Below are 20,225 nucleotides of genomic sequence, written 5' to 3'. Positions count from 1 at the left end.
TGCATCATGCATATATAGAAATGCATCTTTTAAATGCTCTATAGGCAATAATATACTATCCTTATCTAGGATATCAATATTTCCAGTCAGGGAATCCGACCATGCCAACCCAGCACTGCACCTCCAGGCTGAGGCGATTGCTGGTCGCAGTATAACACCAGTATGTGTGTGAATACATTTTTGGATACCCTCCTGCTTTCTATCAGCAGGATCCTTAAGGGCGGCCATCTCATGAGAGGGTAGAGCCCTTGTTCTTACAAGCGTGTGAGCGCCTTATCCCCCCTAGGGGGTGTTTCCCAACGCACCCTAACCTCTGGCGGGAAAGGGTATACAGCCAATACTTTTTAAGAAATTATCAATTGTTATCGGGGGGAAACCCACGCATCATCACACACCTCATTTTATTTCTCAGATTCAGGAAAACTACAGGTAGTTTTTCCCTCACCGAACATAATACCCCTTTTTGGTGGTACTCGTATTATCAGAAATGTTTAAAACATTTTCCATTGTCTCAATCATGTAACGTGTGGCCCTACTGGAAATCACGGCTGTCTCTTCACCGTCGACACAGGAGTCAGTATCCGTGTCGGCGTCTGTATCTGCCATCTGAGGTAACGGGCGCTTTAGAGCCCCTGACGGCCTATGAGACGTCTGGACAGGCACAAGCTGAGTAGCCGGCTGTCTCATGTCAACCACTGTTTTTTTTGTTTTTTTTTTATACAGAGCTGACACTGTCATGTAATTTTCAACAGTACATCCACTCAGGTGTCGACCCCCTAGGTGGTGACATCACTGTTACAGACACTCTGCTCCGTCTCCACATCATTTTTCTCCTCATACATGTCGACACAAACGTACCGACACACAGCACACACACAGGGAATGCTCTGATAGAGGACAGGACCCCACTAGCCCTTTGGGGAGACAGAGGGAGAGTATGCCAGCACACACCAGAGCGCTATATATATATATATACAGGGATAACCTTATATAAGTGTTTTTCCCCTTATAGCTGCTGTATGTTTTAATACTGCGCCTAATTAGTGCCCCCCTCTCTTTTTTTAACCCTTTCTGTAGTGTAGTGACTGCAGGGAAGAGCCAGGGAGCTTCCGTCCAACTGAGCTGTGAGGGAAAATGGCGCCAGTGTGCTGAGGAGATAGTCTTCGCCCCCTTTTCGGCGGCCTTATCTCCCATTTTTCTGTATATTCTGGCAGGGGTTAAATGCATCCATATAGCCCAGGAGCTATATGTGATGTATTTTTTGCCATGTAAGGTATTTTTATCATGTTTTATTGCATCTCAGGGCGCCCCCCCCAGCGCCCTGCACCCTCAGTGACCGGAGTATGAAGTGTGCTGAGAGCAATGGCGCACAGCTGTGCGCTACCTTATTGAAGACAGGAACGTCTTCTGCCGCCGATTTTTCCGGACCTCTTCGCTCTTCTGGCTCTGTAAGGGGGCCGGCGGCGAGGCTCCTGGACCCATCCAGGCTGGGCCTGTGATCGTCCCTCTGGAGCTAATGTCCAGTAGCCAAGAAGCCCAATCCACTCTGCACGCAGGTGAGTTCGCTTCTTCTCCCCTTAGTCCCTCGATGCAGTGAGCCTGTTGCCAGCAGGTCTCACTGAAAATAACAAACCTAAACTAAAACTTTCACTAAGAAGCTCAGGAGAGCCCCTAGTGTGCACCCTTCTCGTCGGGCACAGAAATCTAACTGAGGCTTGGAGGAGGGTCATAGGGGGAGGAGCCAGTGCACACCACATAGTCCTAAAGCTTTCTTTAGATGTGCCCAGTCTCCTGCGGAGCCGCTATTCCCCATGGTCCTTACGGAGTCCCCAGCATCCACTTAGGACGTTAGAGAAAAGAGGCGTTGGTTACAACTGTTGCTGTTCATCCACAAGAAGGAATTTAATGTATCAATTACAATTGGAAAGTAACGTGTAACCCTGATTTAGGGTTTAAACAACACTTATACTGAGGTAGTTATAATATGGTGACTAAAATGGAGTATAAGCATATATATTATTCATATAAAAGTTAATGGATGTTGTAATACTGTATGCATGTTGTGAGGTAAATAATACAGTTCACATATATGTAATTGTATGTACATTGATGTAAATGTAGTGGTGAATACAATGAAGGCTTATTTTATGGTTTCACAGTGTATCTAAAGGGTTAATGTCCTTGTGCTCCTAACTGTCAATCACCTAGTGAGGTGATTGCCAGTGGGCGGGGCATCACCTCAGAGTGGGTCATGTGACTACTAGAGAGGAGTGGAGAGGTGCTGTGAGTGTAGCTGAGATAGAGACTGCATATCCCTTGGTGAGAGGACATAGTTTTTTGCTGCTCCGGCCGTCGCCCGCATTAGAGCTGAGCGGTATACATTGCGGCGGCCGGAGGGGGCTTAGTGTGTGAAGCCAGAACAGGGCTTCCTTACTGTAAAGGTGGTGACAGCAGCATTGAGACTCAGAACTGTTCATAGAACCCAAGATCAGCGCTAGTCAACTCACCCAGCAGTATTGGAAGGGCACATCTGTGACAGGGACACAGAGAGGGTTCCTTCCTACCTATTACCGGCACAGACTCTGACAGCCACAACAAAGAAGCCAGGACCAGCAGCAGAGGCTCCATTCTGTGTGGCTGTAAGTGTAAGGGAGGAGTCGGGGGAGCATCCGGCAGCAGCATCACTAGATGGTAGAAGTGTGAGTGCATAATCCAGCCATTTATATTACCCCTACACTAAGCACAGCAAGCCATAGGTGACTATTGTACATAGTCAATTTCATATTGGGACTAAGTACTCCAGGGCTAGGCCGCAATAATGGCTATTAAGCAGGAGGATAGTAATGGGTCACAGTAGTCAGAGTGACCTATAATTACAGTTCCATGTATGGCATAATCATAGTGCTAAGGAGAAGGTAGAAAGCACTGGGTATATATATGTAACAGGTGGAGTGGAGTGAAACTTGAACTGTTTAACGCTTCATAAATAGTTTTAAAACTCCCCCATATATCAGCATCACATCAGTCAAAGGAGAGCCAGAGACATTGTTCCGCAGCGCTAAATAGAAAGTAACACCCTAAAGCTGCCACCTAATGTGTGTATTTATGCCCCTGAATTAGCAGAATTAGAGTCAAGGACATTAAAGGTAGCCATACTACAGTGACATTGGATGGATGTTAAAGCCTCTTAGCCACAAAGGATTAGAATATCATCCCGATTCAAGGACTAGCTTGTGGCACTTTAATACAACTGTGTTATATGTATATTCGTGAACCCGTAAGAAGGACTGACACGTAAGAGACTATTAGTTATAAAGTTAAAGGATTTGAGCTCGCTGTGACTATGATAAGAGAAACCATCTCTTGCAGATATATTTAATATAGACTCATCCTAAGAGACAACAATAATTTGAGGCATACAGGAATCGAAAAGCTATATATGCTCTGAAATATAGAAAGCATCAGCTACTTCAAATGGACACAAGGACGCAGCATAACAAAGGTTTATCATACCAGCTTCTTAGGAGTTTAGTTTAATACTGGACAACTACAGTAACATTTTTACTGAGGAAAGGATACAGATTCCTTGGTAATCAACTGTTGATGTTACTATCTATGAGCTAAATAGATACTTTCTGTTATCTGCCAAGGAGGAACTATAAGTAACCTTATAGGAGAAAGTAATCGCTACCATAAGTAGACTGAGCCAAACATCTTTCTCTTTAACTGAAGGGAGAACTGATAGTTGATACTAAAACATAGTGTCAGACATTCTGTATTAACTGCTGTTATTTTTAGGAAGTTTATGGGCCCTTATAGTGCACTATCATATTAAGAGTACCCGGGTCACTCTAACACCTAAGGGTGTCTTGAAAAGAAAAAGGATTTGTTGTATTGCATGCAGGTACTGTGTATAGGCCTAATTGACAGGGGGTTAGCATGGATTAATGACTTAAAGGGGAATGTGTAATTGATGAAATGTTAATGTATACTTAATCCATTTGGTACTGGTCATTAAAGTGTTATACTTTCCATGTGTGTCTGGTCCGGCTGGAAGTTGATCTGAAGATCCTGGAAGAAAGAGACAGGTATATTAGATAATATATCTATGATATAAGGGAATCATCCCCTAAGGATAGAGATCAGGCTTACTCAAGCAAGCCTTAACGGTAGTTAAATACTACACATAGCTTGAGTGGAGGCACAGCTATTAGGTAACCATCCCTTAATAGAATACATAGACAGCTCTCGTTCAAGGTAGGGTTACAAACGATTAAATTACAACAGCTGTATCCAGTAGGATTTTTTGGACCCTTTAATAAACATTCCGTTGTCATCAAGGGCAATATGAAATAGATCCTGATTACATTTAGATATGGATAGTGGTGCCTATATATGTTGACTCCATTGTATTTTATTGAATGTGGGTTTCTTCTGTCTATATATATTTTTTAAAAATAAGGAGCTTGTATATTTTATTTTTTGCGCTCCCTTGATAACAAGTGTGATTATCTTTAAAATTTGGTTTATTATTGGTAGAACAGTACTACCTATGGGAGCAGCATTTTATAATATATGGTGAAAATTAATAGATGTATAAAGATTAAATAAGCAACAAATTGGTGAAATAGATAAGTTTTGATAGGAGCGCTGGGTTCTATATATATATATTGACATTTGGTTATATATATGTATAGACTTTATAAATTCTTGACAGAGATGTGCCTGAGCAGCGGCCCTCCCCAGCCCTATCCCAAATCATACTTATTTTGCATAGGAGATACCATGGTCATGAAGATTGTTCTCCCAGGGTGAGGTTCATTCATTGCATTCTGGGTATGCTGACCCCTGTGATTTCCCCAAATGTGGGAAACTCGACTGCATTATTTGTGGTAGTGGGGGACTGTGTTTGTGCTTTCCTCTGGTCAGCTCTGGTAAAAGTCAGATTTATTTGTCTCAGATCTTCCTCTAGCCTTGTTCTTCTTTCGAGAGTTTCCATGTGCTGCCTCAGTTGGATCTCCTTCACTTGACAGGGGGGTGCCCGAGCAGCGACCCTCCCCAGCTCTTGCCCAACTCCTACTTACCTGCCAGGTGAGATACTATGATCATGAAGGTGCTTCTCCCAGGGCAAGGCTCACCCATTGCACTCTGGGTGTGCTGCTCCTGCGGTTTCCCCAAATGTTGGACACTTGACTGCATAATTTGTGTTTCCCCTGGTCGGCTCTCGTATAATTCAGATCTCTTTGTCTCAGGTCTCTCTCCAGCCTAGTTTGCTGTCTGTTTCCACTTCTCTTTTCTTGAGTTGCTCCCTTCTATGCCCTTGCGCACTATCCTGACTTCTCCCGTCTGCTTACTTTGTGCCTTCCAACGCACAATGCAAACTACAGGTAGTGCTGCAGGGCCCACACCCTTTTACTTGCCTTACAGAGCAGCTCTGGAGCTGTTACAGTGCCCAGCTGCTGCAAGAAATCAGCTTGAATGCTTCAGGGGCTGGGGCATAGCCCCACACCGAAGTAGGGTGGAGGTGTTTAATGCGAACCAGGGGTCATCCAAGCGCCGCAAAAGGCCGCCATGCCCTGCACGCCCCTTTTCTCTTTTCATATGCAGACGAGGGTTGAAGCCAACTTTGACCCACTGCTTGGATGACATCACCATATGCAAATCCATCTGCTGCAGGCCTTCCCCCAGGAATGCTTGCACTAGTTGTTGCATTTGGTTTGTTGTTTGGGGGTGCTTCAGTATTAGGCAGCCTTCTGCCCTCCCATGTTCATCTGAAAATATGTGTTCTCCCTGCAGTTGTTGTCCCCAGATGAGAGTTCCCTTGTGCTGCCTCAGTTGAATCTCCTTTACTTGACAGAGATGTGCCTTAGCAGCGGCCCTCCCCTGCCCTATCCTAAGTCATACTTATTTTGCATAGGAGATACCATGGTCATGAAGATTGTTCTCCCAGGGTGAGGTTCATTCATTGCATTCTGGGAATGCTGACCCCTATGATTTCCCCAAATGTGGGAAACTCGACTGCATTATTTGTGGTAGTGGGGGACTGTGTTTGTTCTTTCCTCTGGTCAGCTCTGGTAAAAGTCAGATTTATTTGTCTCAGATCTTCCTCTAGCCTTGTTCTTCTATCGAGAGTTTCCTTGTGCTGCCTCAGTTGGATCTACTTCACTTGACAGCCCGAGCAGCGACCCTCCCCAGAACTATCCCAAATCCTACTTACCTGCCAGGTGAGATACTATGATCATGAAGGTGCTTCTCCCAGGGCAAGTCTCACCCATTGCACTCTGGGTGTGCTGCTCCTGCGATTTCCCCAAATGTGGGAAACTTGACTGCATAATTTGTGTTTCCCCTGGTCGGCTCTCGTATAATTCAGATCTCTTTGTCTCAGGTCTCTCTCCAGCCTAGTTTGCTGTCTATTTCCACTTCTTTTTTCTTGAGCCGCTCCCTTCTATGCCCTTGTGCACTATCCTGACTTCTCCCGTCTGCTTAATTTGTGCCTTCCAACGCACAATGCGAACTACAGGTAGTGCTGCAGGGCCCACACCCTTTTACTTGCCTTACAGAGCAGCTCTGGAGCTGTTACAGTGCCTAGCTGCTGCAAGAAATCAGCTTGAATGCTTCAGGGGCTGGGGCATAGCCAACATGAGCCCCACACCGAAGGAGGGTGGATGTGTTTAATGCGAACTAGGGGTCATCCAATCGCCGCAAAAGGCCGCCATGCCCTGCACGCCCCTTTTCTCTTTTCATATGCAGACGAGGGTTGAAGCCAACTTTGACCCACTGCTTGGATGACATCACCATATGCAAATCCATCTGCTGCAGCCTTCCCCCAGGAATGCTTGCACTAGTTGTTGCATTTGGTTTGTTGTTTGGGGGTGCTTCAGTATTAGGCAGCCTTCTGCCCTCCCATGTTCATCTGAAAATATGTGTTCTCCCTGCAGTTGTTGTCCCCAGATGAGAGTTCCCTTGTGCTGCCTCAGTTGAATCTTCTTTACTTGACAGAGATGTGCCTGAGCAGCGGCCCTCCCCAGCCCTGTTAGGCCATCATCTACACGGCATAGCCCTGAATTTTCCAATGCGCAGCTCTTTGCAAAAGAGAGATATTGGCAAGGAAAAGCTGTCTTGTACCTTTGCATTTTTCTCCCAAACGAAGGACACTAGAACATTTTTTTTTAAAGCCTCCTGTTAGGCCATCATCTACACGGCATAGCCCTGAATTTTCCAATGCGCAGCTCTTTGCAAAAGAGAGATATTGGCAAGGAAAAGCTGTCTTGTACCTTTGCATTTTTCTCCCAAACGAAGGACACTAGAATGAAAATTTTAAAGCCTCCTGTTAGTGCTTCATCTACACGGTATAGCCCTGAATTTTCCAATGCGTAGCTCTTTGCAAAAGAGAGATATTGGCAAGGAAAAGCTGTCTTGTACCTTTGCATTTTTCTCCCAAACGAAGGACACTAGAAAGAAAATTTTAAAGCCTCCAGTTAGGCCATCATCTACACGGCATAGCCCTGAATTTTCCAATGCGCAGCTCTTTGCAAAAGAGAGATATTGGCAAGGAAAAACTGTCTTGTACCTTTGCATTTTTCTCCCAAACGAAGGACACTAGAAAGAAAATTTTAAAGCCTCCTGTTAGGCCATCATCTACACGGCATAGCCCTGAATTTTCCAATGCGCAGCTCTTTGCAAAAGAGAGATATTGGCAAGGAAAAGCTGTCATGTACCTTTGCATTTTTCTCCCAAACGAAGGACACTAGAAAGAAAATTTTAAAGCCTCCTGTTAGGACATCATCTACACGGCATAGCCCTGAGTTTTCCAATGCGCAGCTCTTTGCAAAAGAGAGATATTGGCAAGGAAAAGCTGTCTTGTACCTTTGCATTTTTCTCCCAAACGAAGGACACTAGAAAAAAATTTTTAAAGCCTCCTGTTAGGCCATCATCTACACGGCATAGCCCTGAATTTTCCAATGCGCAGCTCTTTGCAAAAGAGAGATATTGGCAAGGAAAAGCTGTCTTGTACCTTTGCATTTTTCTCCCAAACGAAGGACACTAGATAGAAAATTTTAAAGCCTCCTGTTAGGCCATCATCTACACGGCATAGCCCTGAATTTTCCAATGCGCAGCTCTTTGCAAAAGAGAGATATTGGCAAGGAAAAGCTGTCTTGTACCTTTGCATTTTTCTCCCAAACTAAGGACACTAGAAAGAAAATTTTAAAGCCTCCTGTTAGGCCATCATCTACACGGCATAGCCCTGAATTTTCTAATGCGCAGCTTTGTGCAAAAGAGAGATATTGGCAAGGAAAAGCTGTCTTGTACCATTGGATTTTTCTCCCAAACGAAGGACACTAGAAAGAAAATTTTAAAGCCTCCTGTTAGGCCATCATCTACACGGCATAGCCCTGAATTTTCCAATGCGCAGCTCTTTGCAAAAGAGAGATATTGGCAAGGAAAAGCTGTCTTGTACCTTTGCATTTTTCTCCCAAACGAAGGACACTAGAAAGAAAATTTTAAAGCCTCCTGTTAGGCCATCATCTACACGGCATAGCCCTGAATTTTCCAATGCGCAGCTCTTTGCAAAAGAGAGATATTGGCAAGGAAAAGCTGTCTTGTACCTTTGCATTTTTCTCCCAAACGAAGGACACTAGAATGAAAATTTTAAAGCCTCCTGTTAGTGCTTCATCTACACGGTATAGCCCTGAATTTTCCAATGCGTAGCTCTTTGCAAAAGAGAGATATTGGCAAGGAAAAGCTGTCTTGTACCTTTGCATTTTTTTCCCAAACGAAGGACACTAGAAAGAAAATGTTAAAGCCTCCTGTTAGGCCATCATCTACACGGCATAGCCCTGAATTTTCCAATGCGCAGTTCTTTGCAAAAGAGAGATATTGGAAAGGAAAAGCTGTCTTGTACCTTTGCATTTTTCTCCCAAACGTAGGACACTAGAAAGAAAATTTTAAAGCCTCCAGTTAGGCCATCATCTACACGGCATAGCCCTGAATTTTCCAATGCGCAACTCTTTGCAAAAGAGAGATATTGGCAAGGAAAAGCTGTCTTGTACCTTTGCATTTTTCTCCCAAACGAAGGACACTAGAATGAAAATTTTAAAGCCTCCTGTTAGTGCTTCATCTACACGGTATAGCCCTGAATTTTCCAATGCGTAGCTCTTTGCAAAAGAGAGATATTGGCAAGGAAAAGCTGTCTTGTACCTTTGCATTTTTCTCCCAAACGAAGGAAACTAGAAAGAAAATTTTAAAGCCTCCTGTTAGGCCATCATCTACACGGCATAGCCCTGAATTTTCCAATGTGCAGCTCTTTGTAAAAGAGAGATATTGGCAAGGAAAAGCTGTCTTGTACCATTGGATTTTTCTCCCAAACGAAGGACACTAGAATGAAAATTTTAAAGCCTCCTGTTAGTGCTTCATCTACACGGTATAGCCATGAATTTTCCAATGCGTAGCTCTTTGCAAAAGAGAGATATTGGCAAGGAAAAGCTGTCTTGTACCTTTGCATTTTTCTCCCAAACGAAGGACACTAGAAAGAAAATTTTAAAGCCTCCTGTTAGGCCATCATCTACACGGCATAGCCCTGAATTTTCCAAGGCGCAGCTCTTTGCAAAAGAGAGATATTGGCAAGGAAAAGCTGTCTTGAACCTTTGCATTTTTCTCCCAAACGAAGGACACTAGAAAGAAAATTTTAAAGCCTCCAGTTAGGCCATCATCTACACGGCATAGCCCTGAATTTTCCAATGCGCAGCTCTTTGCAAAAGAGAGATATTGGCAAGGAAAAGCTGTCTTGTACCTTTGCATTTTTCTCCCAAACGAAGGACACTAGAAAGAAAATTTTAAAGCCTCCTGTTAGGCCATCATCTACACGGCATAGCCCTGAATTTTCCAATGCGCAGCTCTTTGCAAAAGAGAGATATTGGCAAGGAAAAGCTGTCATGTACCTTTGCATTTTTCTCCCAAACGAAGGACACTAGAAAGAAAATTTTAAAGCCTCCTGTTAGGCCATCATTTACACGGCATAGCCCTGAATTTTCCAATGAGCAGCTTTGTGTAAAAGAGAGATATTGGCAAGGAAAAGCTTTCTTGTACCATTGGATTTTTCTCCCAAACGAAGGACACTAGAATGAAAATTTTAAAGCCTCCTGTTAGTGCTTCATCTACACGGTATAGCCCTGAATTTTCCAATGCGTAGCTCTTTGCAAAAGAGAGATATTGGCAAGGAAAAGCTGTCTTGTACCTTTGCATTTTTCTCCCAAACGAAGGACACTAGAAAGAAAATTTTAAAGCCTCCTGTTAGGCCATCATCTACACGGCATAGCCCTGAATTTTCCAATGCGCAGCTCTTTGCAAAAGAGAGATATTGGCAAGGAAAAGCTGTCTTGTACCTTTGCATTTTTCTCCCAAACGAAGGACACTAGAACATTTTTTTTAAAGCCTCCTGTTAGGCCATCATCTACACGGCATAGCCCTGAATTTTCCAATGCGCAGCTCTTTGCAAAAGAGAGATATTGGCAAGGAAAAGCTGTCTTGTACCTTTGCATTTTTCTCCCAAACGAAGGACACTAGAAAGAAAATTTTAAAGTCTCCTGTTAGGCCATCATCTACACGGCATAGCCCTGAATTTTCCAATGCGCAGCTCTTTGCAAAAGAGAGATATTGGCAAGGAAAAGCTGTCTTGTACCTTTGCATTTTTCTCCCAAACGAAGGACACTAGAAAGAAAATTTTAAAGCCTCCTGTTAGGCCATCATTTACACGGCATAGCCCTGAATTTTCCAATGAGCAGCTTTGTGTAAAAGAGAGATATTGGCAAGGAAAAGCTTTCTTGTACCATTGGATTTTTCTCCCAAACGAAGGACACTAGATTGAAAATTTTAAAGCCTCCTGTTAGTGCTTCATCTACACGGTATAGCCCTGAATTTTCCAATGCGTAGCTCTTTGCAAAAGAGAGATATTGGCAAGGAAAAGCTGTCTTGTACCTTTGCATTTTTCTCCCAAACGAAGGACACTAGAAAGAAAATTTTAAAGCCTCCTGTTAGGCCATCATCTACACGGCATAGCCCTGAATTTTCCAATGCGCAGCTCTTTGCAAAAGAGAGATATTGGCAAGGAAAAGTTGTCATGTACCTTTGCATTTTTCTCCCAAACGAAGGACACTAGAAAGAAAATTTTAAAGCCTCCTGTTAGGCCATCATCTACACGGCATAGCCCTGAATTTTCCAATGAGCAGCTTTGTGTAAAAGAGAGATATTGGCAAGGAAAAGCTTTCTTGTACCATTGGATTTTTCTCCCAAACGAAGGACACTAGAAAGAAAATTTTAAAGCCTCCTGTTAGTGCTTCATCTACACGGTATAGCCCTGAATTTTTCAATGCGTAGCTCTTTGCAAAAGAGAGATATTGGCAAGGAAAAGCTGTCTTGTACCTTTGCATTTTTCTCCCAAACTAAGGACACTACAAAGAAATTTTTAAAGCCTCCTGTTAGGCCATCATCTACACGGCATAGCCCTGAATTTTCCAATGCGCAGCTTGGTGCAAAAGAGAGATATTGGCAAGGAAAAGCTGTCTTGTACCATTGGATTTTTCTCCCAAACGAAGGACACTAGAAAGAAAATTTTAAAGCCTCCTGTTAGGCCATCATCTACACGGCATAGCCCTGAATTTTCCAATGCGCAGCTCTTTGCAAAAGAGAGATATTGGCAAGGAAAAGCTGTCTTGTACCTTTGCATTTTTCTCCCAAACTAAGGACACTACAAAGAAAATTTTAAAGCCTCCTGTTAGGCCATCATCTACACGGCATAACCCTGAATTTTCCAATGCGCAGCTTTGTGCAAAAGAGAGATATTGGCAAGGAAAAGCTGTCTTGTACCTTTGCATTTTTCTCCCACACAAAGGACACTAGAAAGAAAATTTTAAAGCCTCCTGTTAGGCCATCATCTACACGGCATAGCCCTGAATTTTCCAATGCGCAGCTCTTTGCAAAAGAGAGATATTGGCAAGGAAAAGCTGTCTTGTACCTTTGCATTTTTCTCCCAAACGAAGGACACTAGAATTTTTGTTTTAAAGCCTCCTGTTAGGCCATCATCTACACGGCATAGCCCTGAATTTTCCAATGCGCAGCTCTTTGCAAAAGAGAGATATTGGCAAGGAAAAGCTGTCTTGTACCTTTGCATTTTTCTCCCAAACGAAGGACACTAGAAAGAAAATTTTAAAGCCTCCTGTTAGGCCATCATCTACACGGCATAGCCCTGAATTTTCCAAAGCGCAGCTCTTTGCAAAAGAGAGATATTGGCAAGGAAAAGCTGTCTTGTACCTTTGCATTTTTCTCCCAAACGAAGGACACTAGAAAGAAAATTTTAAAGCCTCCTGTTAGGCCATCATCTACACGGCATAGCCCTGAATTTTCCAATACGCAGCTCTTTGCAAAAGAGAGATATTGGCAAGGAAAAGCTGTCATGTACCTTTGCATTTTTCTCCCAAACGAAGGACACTAGAAAGAAAATTTTAAAGCCTCCTGTTAGGCCATCATCTACACGGCATAGCCCTGAATTTTCCAATGAGCAGCTTTGTGTAAAAGAGAGATATTGGCAAGAAAAAGCTTTCTTGTACCATTGGATTTTTCTCCCAAACGAAGGACACTAGAATGAAAATTTTAAAGCCTCCTGTTAGTGCTTCATCTACACGGTATAGCCCTGAATTTTCCAATGCGTAGCTCTTTGCAAAAGAGAGATATTAGCAAGGAAAAGCTGTCTTGTACCTTTGCATTTTTCTCCCAAACGAAGGACACTAGAAAGAAAATTTTAAAGCCTCCTGTTAGGCCATCATCTACACGGCATAGCCCTGAATTTTCCAATGCGCAGCTCTTTGCAAAAGAGAGATATTGGCAAGGAAAAGCTGTCTTGTACCTTTGCATTTTTCTCCCAAACGAAGGACACTAGAAAGAAAATTTTAAAGCCTCCTGTTAGGCCATCATCTACACGGCATAGCCCTGAATTTTCCAATGCGCAGCTCTTTGCAAAAGAGAGATATTGGCAAGGAAAAGCTGTCTTGTACCTTTGCATTTTTCTCCCAAACGAAGGACACTAGAACATTTTTTTTAAAGCCTCCTGTTAGGCCATCATCTACACGGCATAGCCCTGAATTTTCCAATGCGCAGCTCTTTGCAAAAGAGAGATATTGGCAAGGAAAAGCTGTCTTGTACCTTTGCATTTTTCTCCCAAACGAAGGACACTAGAAAGAAAATTTTAAAGCCTCCTGTTAGGCCATCATCTACACGGCATAGCCCTGAATTTTCCAATGCGCAGCTCTTTGCAAAAGAGAGATATTGGCAAGGAAAAGCTGTCTTGTACCTTTGCATTTTTCTCCCAAACGAAGGACACTAGAAAGAAAATTTTAAAGCCTCCTGTTAGGCCATCATTTACACGGCATAGCCCTGAATTTTCCAATGAGCAGCTTTGTGTAAAAGAGAGATATTGGCAAGGAAAAGCTTTCTTGTACCATTGGATTTTTCTCCCAAACGAAGGACACTAGAATGAAAATTTTAAAGCCTCCTGTTAGTGCTTCATCTACACGGTATAGCCCTGAATTTTCCAATGCGTAGCTCTTTGCAAAAGAGAGATATTGGCAAGGAAAAGCTGTCTTGTACCTTTGCATTTTTCTCCCAAACGAAGGACACTAGAAAGAAAATTTTAAAGCCTCCTGTTAGGCCATCATCTACACGGCATAGCCCTGAATTTTCCAATGCGCAGCTCTTTGCAAAAGAGAGATATTGGCAAGGAAAAGTTGTCATGTACCTTTGCATTTTTCTCCCAAACGAAGGACACTAGAAAGAAAATTTTAAAGCCTCCTGTTAGGCCATCATCTACACGGCATAGCCCTGAATTTTCCAATGAGCAGCTTTGTGTAAAAGAGAGATATTGGCAAGGAAAAGCTTTCTTGTACCATTGGATTTTTCTCCCAAACGAAGGACACTAGAAAGAAAATTTTAAAGCCTCCTGTTAGTGCTTCATCTACACGGTATAGCCCTGAATTTTCCAATGCGTAGCTCTTTGCAAAAGAGAGATATTGGCAAGGAAAAGCTGTCTTGTACCTTTGCATTTTTCTCCCAAACTAAGGACACTACAAAGAAATTTTTAAAGCCTCCTGTTAGGCCATCATCTACACGGCATAGCCCTGAATTTTCCAATGCGCAGCTTGGTGCAAAAGAGAGATATTGGCAAGGAAAAGCTGTCTTGTACCATTGGATTTTTCTCCCAAACGAAGGACACTAGAAAGAAAATTTTAAAGCCTCCTGTTAGGCCATCATCTACACGGCATAGCCCTGAATTTTCCAATGCGCAGCTCTTTGCAAAAGAGAGATATTGGCAAGGAAAAGCTGTCTTGTACCTTTGCATTTTTCTCCCAAACTAAGGACACTACAAAGAAAATTTTAAAGCCTCCTGTTAGGCCATCATCTACACGGCATAGCCCTGAATTTTCCAATGCGCAGCTCTTTGCAAAAGAGAGATATTGGCAAGGAAAAGCTGTCTTGTACCATTGGATTTTTCTCCCAAACGAAGGACACTAGAAAGAAAATTTTAAAGCCTCCTGTTAGGCCATCATCTACACGGCATAGCCCTGAATTTTCCAATGCGCAGCTCTTTGCAAAAGAGAGATATTGGCAAGGAAAAGCTGTCTTGTACCTTTGCATTTTTCTCCCACACAAAGGACACTAGAAAGAAAATTTTAAAGCCTCCTGTTAGGCCATCATCTACACGGCATAGCCCTGAATTTTCCAATGCGCAGCTCTTTGCAAAAGAGAGATATTGGCAAGGAAAAGCTGTCTTGTACCATTGGATTTTTCTCCCAAACGAAGGACACTAGAAAGAAAATTTTAAAGCCTCCTGTTAGGCCATCATCTACACGGCATAGCCCTGAATTTTCCAATGCGCAGCTCTTTGCAAAAGAGAGATATTGGCAAGGAAAAGCTGTCTTGTACCTTTGCATTTTTCTCCCACACAAAGGACACTAGAAAGAAAATTTTAAAGCCTCCTGTTAGGCCATCATCTACACGGCATAGCCCTGAATTTTCCAATGCGCAGCTCTTTGCAAAAGAGAGATATTGGCAAGGAAAAGCTGTCTTGTACCTTTGCATTTTTCTCCCACACAAAGGACACTAGAAAGAAAATTTTAAAGCCTCCTGTTAGGCCATCATCTACACGGCATAGCCCTGAATTTTCCAATGCGCAGTTTGGTGCAAAAGAGAGATATTGGCAAGGAAAAGCTGTCTTGTACCATTGGATTTTTCTCCCAAACGAAGGACACTAGAAAGAAAATTTTAAAGCCTCCTGTTAGGCCATCATCTACACGGCATAGCCCTGAATTTTCCAATGCGCAGCTCTTTGCAAAAGAGAGATATTGGCAAGGAAAAGCTGTCTTGTACCTTTGCATTTTTCTCCCACACAAAGGACACTAGAAAGAAAATTTTAAAGCCTCCTGTTAGGCCATCATCTACACGGCATAGCCCTGAATTTTCCAATGCGCAGCTCTTTGCAAAAGAGAGATATTGGCAAGGAAAAGCTGTCTTGTACCTTTGCATTTTTCTCCCAAACGAAGGACACTAGAAATTTTTTTTTAAAGCCTCCTGTTAGGCCATCATCTACACGGCATAGCCCTGAATTTTCCAATGCGCAGCTTGGTGCAAAAGAGAGATATTGGCAAGGAAAAGCTGTCTTGTACCATTGGATTTTTCTCCCAAACGAAGGACACTAGAAAGAAAATTTTAAAGCCTCCTGTTAGTGCTTCATCTACACGGTATAGCCCTGAATTTTCCAATGCGTAGCTCTTTGCAAAAGAGAGATATTGGCAAGGAAAAGCTGTCTTGTACCTTTGCATTTTTCTCCCAAACGAAGGACACTAGAAAGAAAATTTTAAAGCCTCCTGTTAGGCCATCATCTACACGGCATACCCCTGAATTTTCCAATGCGCAGCTCTTTGCAAAAGAGAGATATTGGCAAGGAAAAGTTGTCATGTACCTTTGCATTTTTCTCCCAAACGAAGGACACTAGAAAGAAAATTTTAAAGCCTCCTGTTAGGCCATCATCTACACGGCATAGCCCTGAATTTTCCAATGAGCAGCTTTGTGTAAAAGAGAGATATTGGCAAGGAAAAGCTTTCTTGTACCATTGGATTTTTCTCCCAAACGAAGGACACTAGAAAGAAAATTTTAAAGCCTCCTGTTAGTGCTTCATCTACACGGTATAGCCCTGAATTTTCCAATGCGTAGCTCTTTGCAAAAGAGAGATATTGGCAAGGAAAAGCTGTCTTGTACCTTTGCATTTTTCTCCCAAACTAAGGACACTACAAAGAAATTTTTAAAGCCTCCTGTTAGGCCATCATCTACACGGCATAGCCCTGAATTTTCCAATGCGCAGCTTGGTGCAAAAGAGAGATATTGGCAAGGAAAAGCTGTCTTGTACCATTGGATTTTTCTCCCAAACGAAGGACACTAGAAAGAAAATTTTAAAGCCTCCTGTTAGGCCATCATCTACACGGCATAGCCCTGAATTTTCCAATGCGCAGCTCTTTGCAAAAGAGAGATATTGGCAAGGAAAAGCTGTCTTGTACCTTTGCATTTTTCTCCCAAACTAAGGACACTACAAAGAAAATTTTAAAGCCTCCTGTTAGGCCATCATCTACACGGCATAGCCCTGAATTTTCCAATGCGCAGCTCTTTGCAAAAGAGAGATATTGGCAAGGAAAAGCTGTCTTGTACCTTTGCATTTTTCTCCCAAACGAAGGACACTAGAAATTTTTTTTTAAAGCCTCCTGTTAGGCCATCATCTACACGGCATAGCCCTGAATTTTCCAATGCGCAGCTCTTTGCAAAAGAGAGATATTGGCAAGGAAAAGCTGTCTTGTACCATTGGATTTTTCTCCCAAACGAAGGACACTAGAAAGAAAATTTTAAAGCCTCCTGTTAGGCCATCATCTACACGGCATAGCCCTGAATTTTCCAATGCGCAGCTCTTTGCAAAAGAGAGATATTGGCAAGGAAAAGCTGTCTTGTACCTTTGCATTTTTCTCCCAAACTAAGGACACTACAAAGAAATTTTTAAAGCCTCCTGTTAGGCCATCATCTACACGGCATAGCCCTGAATTTTCCAATGCGCAGCTTGGTGCAAAAGAGAGATATTGGCAAGGAAAAGCTGTCTTGTACCATTGGATTTTTCTCCCAAACGAAGGACACTAGAAAGAAAATTTTAAAGCCTCCTGTTAGGCCATCATCTACACGGCATAGCCCTGAATTTTCCAATGCGCAGCTCTTTGCAAAAGAGAGATATTGGCAAGGAAAAGCTGTCTTGTACCTTTGCATTTTTCTCCCAAACGAAGGACACTAGAAATTTTTTTTTAAAGCCTCCTGTTAGGCCATCATCTACACGGCATAGCCCTGAATTTTCCAATGCGCAGCTCTTTGCAAAAGAGAGATATTGGCAAGGAAAAGCTGTCTTGTACCTTTGCATTTTTCTCCCAAACGAAGGACACTAGAAAGAAAATTTTAAAGCCTCCTGTTAGGCCATCATCTACACGGCATAGCCCTGAATTTTCCAAAGCGCAGCTCTTTGCAAAAGAGAGATATTGGCAAGGAAAAGCTGTCTTGTACCTTTGCATTTTTCTCCCAAACGAAGGACACTAGAAAATTTTTTTTAAAGCCTCCTGTTAGGCCATCATCTACACGGCATAGCCCTGAATTTTCCAATGCGCAGCTCTTTGCAAAAGAGAGATATTGGCAAGGAAAAGCTGTCTTGTACCTTTGCATTTTTCTCCCAAACGAAGGACACTAGAAAGAAAATTTTAAAGCCTCCTGTTAGGCCATCATCTACACGGCATAGCCCTGAATTTTCCAATGAGCAGCTTTGTGCAAAAGAGAGATATTGGCAAGGAAAAGCTGTCTTGTACCATTGGATTTTTCTCCCAAACGAAGGACACTAGAATGAAAATTTTAAAGCCTCCTGTTAGTGCTTCATCTACACGGTATAGCCCTGAATTTTCCAATGCGTAGCTCTTTGCAAAAGAGAGATATTGGCAAGGAAAAGCTGTCTTGTACCTTTGCATTTTTCTCCCAAACGAAGGACACTAGAAAGAAAATTTTAAAGCCTCCTGTTAGGCCATCATCTACACGGCATAGCCCTGAATTTTCCAATGCGCAGCTCTTTGCAAAAGAGAGATATTGGCAAGGAAAAGCTGTCTTGTACCTTTGCATTTTTCTCCCAAACGAAGGACACTAGAAAGAAAATTTTAAAGCCTCCTGTTAGGCCATCATCTACACGGCATAGCCCTGAATTTTCCAATGCGCAGCTCTTTGCAAAAGAGAGATATTGGCAATGAAAAGCTGTCTTTTACCTTTGCATTTTTCTCCCAAACGAAGGACACTAGAAAGAAAATTTTAAAGCCTCCTGTTAGGCCATCATCTACACGGCATAGCCCTGAATTTTCCAATGCGCAGCTCTTTGCAAAAGAGAGATATTGGCAAGGAAAAGCTGTCTTGTACCTTTGCATTTTTCTCCCAAACGAAGGACACTAGAAAGAAAATTTTAAAGCCTCCTGTTAGGCCATCATCTACACGGCATAGCCCTGAATTTTCCAATGCGCAGCTCTTTGCAAAAGAGAGATATTGGCAAGGAAAAGCTGTCTTGTACCTTTGCATTTTTCTCCCAAACTAAGGACACTACAAAGAAAATTTTAAAGCCTCCTGTTAGGCCATCATCTACACGGCATAACCCTGAATTTTCCAATGCGCAGCTTTGTGCAAAAGAGAGATATTGGCAAGGAAAAGCAGTCTTGTACCATTGGATTTTTCTACCAAACGAAGGACACTAGAAAGAAAATTTTAAAGCCTCCTGTTAGGCCATCATCTACACGGCATAGCCCTGAATTTTCCAATGCGCAGCTCTTTGCAAAAGAGAGATATTGGCAAGGAAAAGCTGTCTTGTACCTTTGCATTTTTCTCCCACACAAAGGACACTAGAAAGAAAATTTTAAAGCCTCCTGTTAGGCCATCATCTACACGGCATAGCCCTGAATTTTCCAATGCGCAGCTTGGTGCAAAAGAGAGATATTGGCAAGGAAAAGCTGTCTTGTACCTTTGCATTTTTCTCCCAAACGAAGGACACTAGAAAAATTTTTTTAAAGCCTCCTGTTAGGCCATCATCTACACGGCATAGCCCTGAATTTTCCAATGCGCAGCTCATTGCAAAAGAGAGATATTAGCAAGGAAAAGCTGTCTTGTACCTTTGCATTTTTCTCCCAAACGAAGGACACTAGAAAGAAAATTTTAAAGCCTCCTGTTAGGCCATCATCTACACGGCATAGCCCTGAATTTTCCAATGCGCAGCTCTTTGCAAAAGAGAGATATTGGCAAGGAAAAGCTGTCTTGTACCTTTGCATTTTTCTCCCAAACGAAGGACACTAGAACATTTTTTTTAAAGCCTCCTGTTAGGCCATCATCTACACGGCATAGCCCTGAATTTTCCAATGCGCAGCTCTTTGCAAAAGAGAGATATTGGCAAGGAAAAGCTGTCTTGTACCTTTGCATTTTTCTCCCAAACGAAGGACACTAGAAAGAAAATTTTAAAGCCTCCTGTTAGGCCATCATCTACACGGCATAGCCCTGAATTTTCCAATGCGCAGCTCTTTGCAAAAGAGAGATATTGGCAAGGAAAAGCTGTCTTGTACCTTTGCATTTTTCTCCCAAACGAAGGACACTAGAAAGAAAATTTTAAAGCCTCCTGTTAGGCCATCATTTACACGGCATAGCCCTGAATTTTCCAATGCGCAGCTCTTTGCAAAAGAGAGATATTGGCAAGGAAAAGCTGTCATGTACCTTTGCATTTTTCTCCCAAACGAAGGACACTAGAAAGAAAATTTTAAAGCCTCCTGTTAGGCCATCATCTACACGGCATAGCCCTGAATTTTCCAATGAGCAGCTTTGTGTAAAAGAGAGATATTGGCAAGGAAAAGCTTTCTTGTACCATTGGATTTTTCTCCCAAACGAAGGACACTAGAATGAAAATTTTAAAGCCTCCTGTTAGTGCTTCATCTACACGGTATAGCCCTGAATTTTCCAATGCGTAGCTCTTTGCAAAAAGAGAGATATTGGCAAGGAAAAGCTGTCTTGTACCTTTGCATTTTTCTCCCACACAAAGGACACTACAAAGAAAATTTTAAAGCCTCCTGTTAGGCCATCATCTACAC

General features: G+C 42.6%; 4 non-coding genes across 4 annotated transcripts; all 4 read left to right on the top strand.

Moving 5' to 3' along the window:
- Window positions 1–4,760: 4,760 nt before the first annotated feature.
- On the top strand, window positions 4,761–4,924 carry LOC134985848 (U1 spliceosomal RNA). The gene has a single exon (XR_010191992.1). It is a non-coding gene; the product is annotated as a U1 spliceosomal RNA (small nuclear RNA).
- A 152-nt stretch (window positions 4,925–5,076) lies between these two features.
- Window positions 5,077–5,239, top strand: LOC134985805 (U1 spliceosomal RNA). Its single transcript, XR_010191957.1, has one exon. It is a non-coding gene; the product is annotated as a U1 spliceosomal RNA (small nuclear RNA).
- A 661-nt stretch (window positions 5,240–5,900) lies between these two features.
- On the top strand, window positions 5,901–6,064 carry LOC134985669 (U1 spliceosomal RNA). Its single transcript, XR_010191840.1, has one exon. It is a non-coding gene; the product is annotated as a U1 spliceosomal RNA (small nuclear RNA).
- A 145-nt stretch (window positions 6,065–6,209) lies between these two features.
- Window positions 6,210–6,372, top strand: LOC134985759 (U1 spliceosomal RNA). Its single transcript, XR_010191918.1, has one exon. It is a non-coding gene; the product is annotated as a U1 spliceosomal RNA (small nuclear RNA).
- The last annotated feature ends 13,853 nt before the right edge of the window (window positions 6,373–20,225 follow it).

Source organism: Pseudophryne corroboree, assembly GCF_028390025.1.
Source record: "Pseudophryne corroboree isolate aPseCor3 chromosome 7 unlocalized genomic scaffold, aPseCor3.hap2 SUPER_7_unloc_1, whole genome shotgun sequence".
Classification (NCBI taxonomy): Eukaryota; Metazoa; Chordata; class Amphibia; order Anura; family Myobatrachidae; genus Pseudophryne; species Pseudophryne corroboree.
This window is presented reverse-complemented; position numbering and strand designations above follow the sequence as displayed.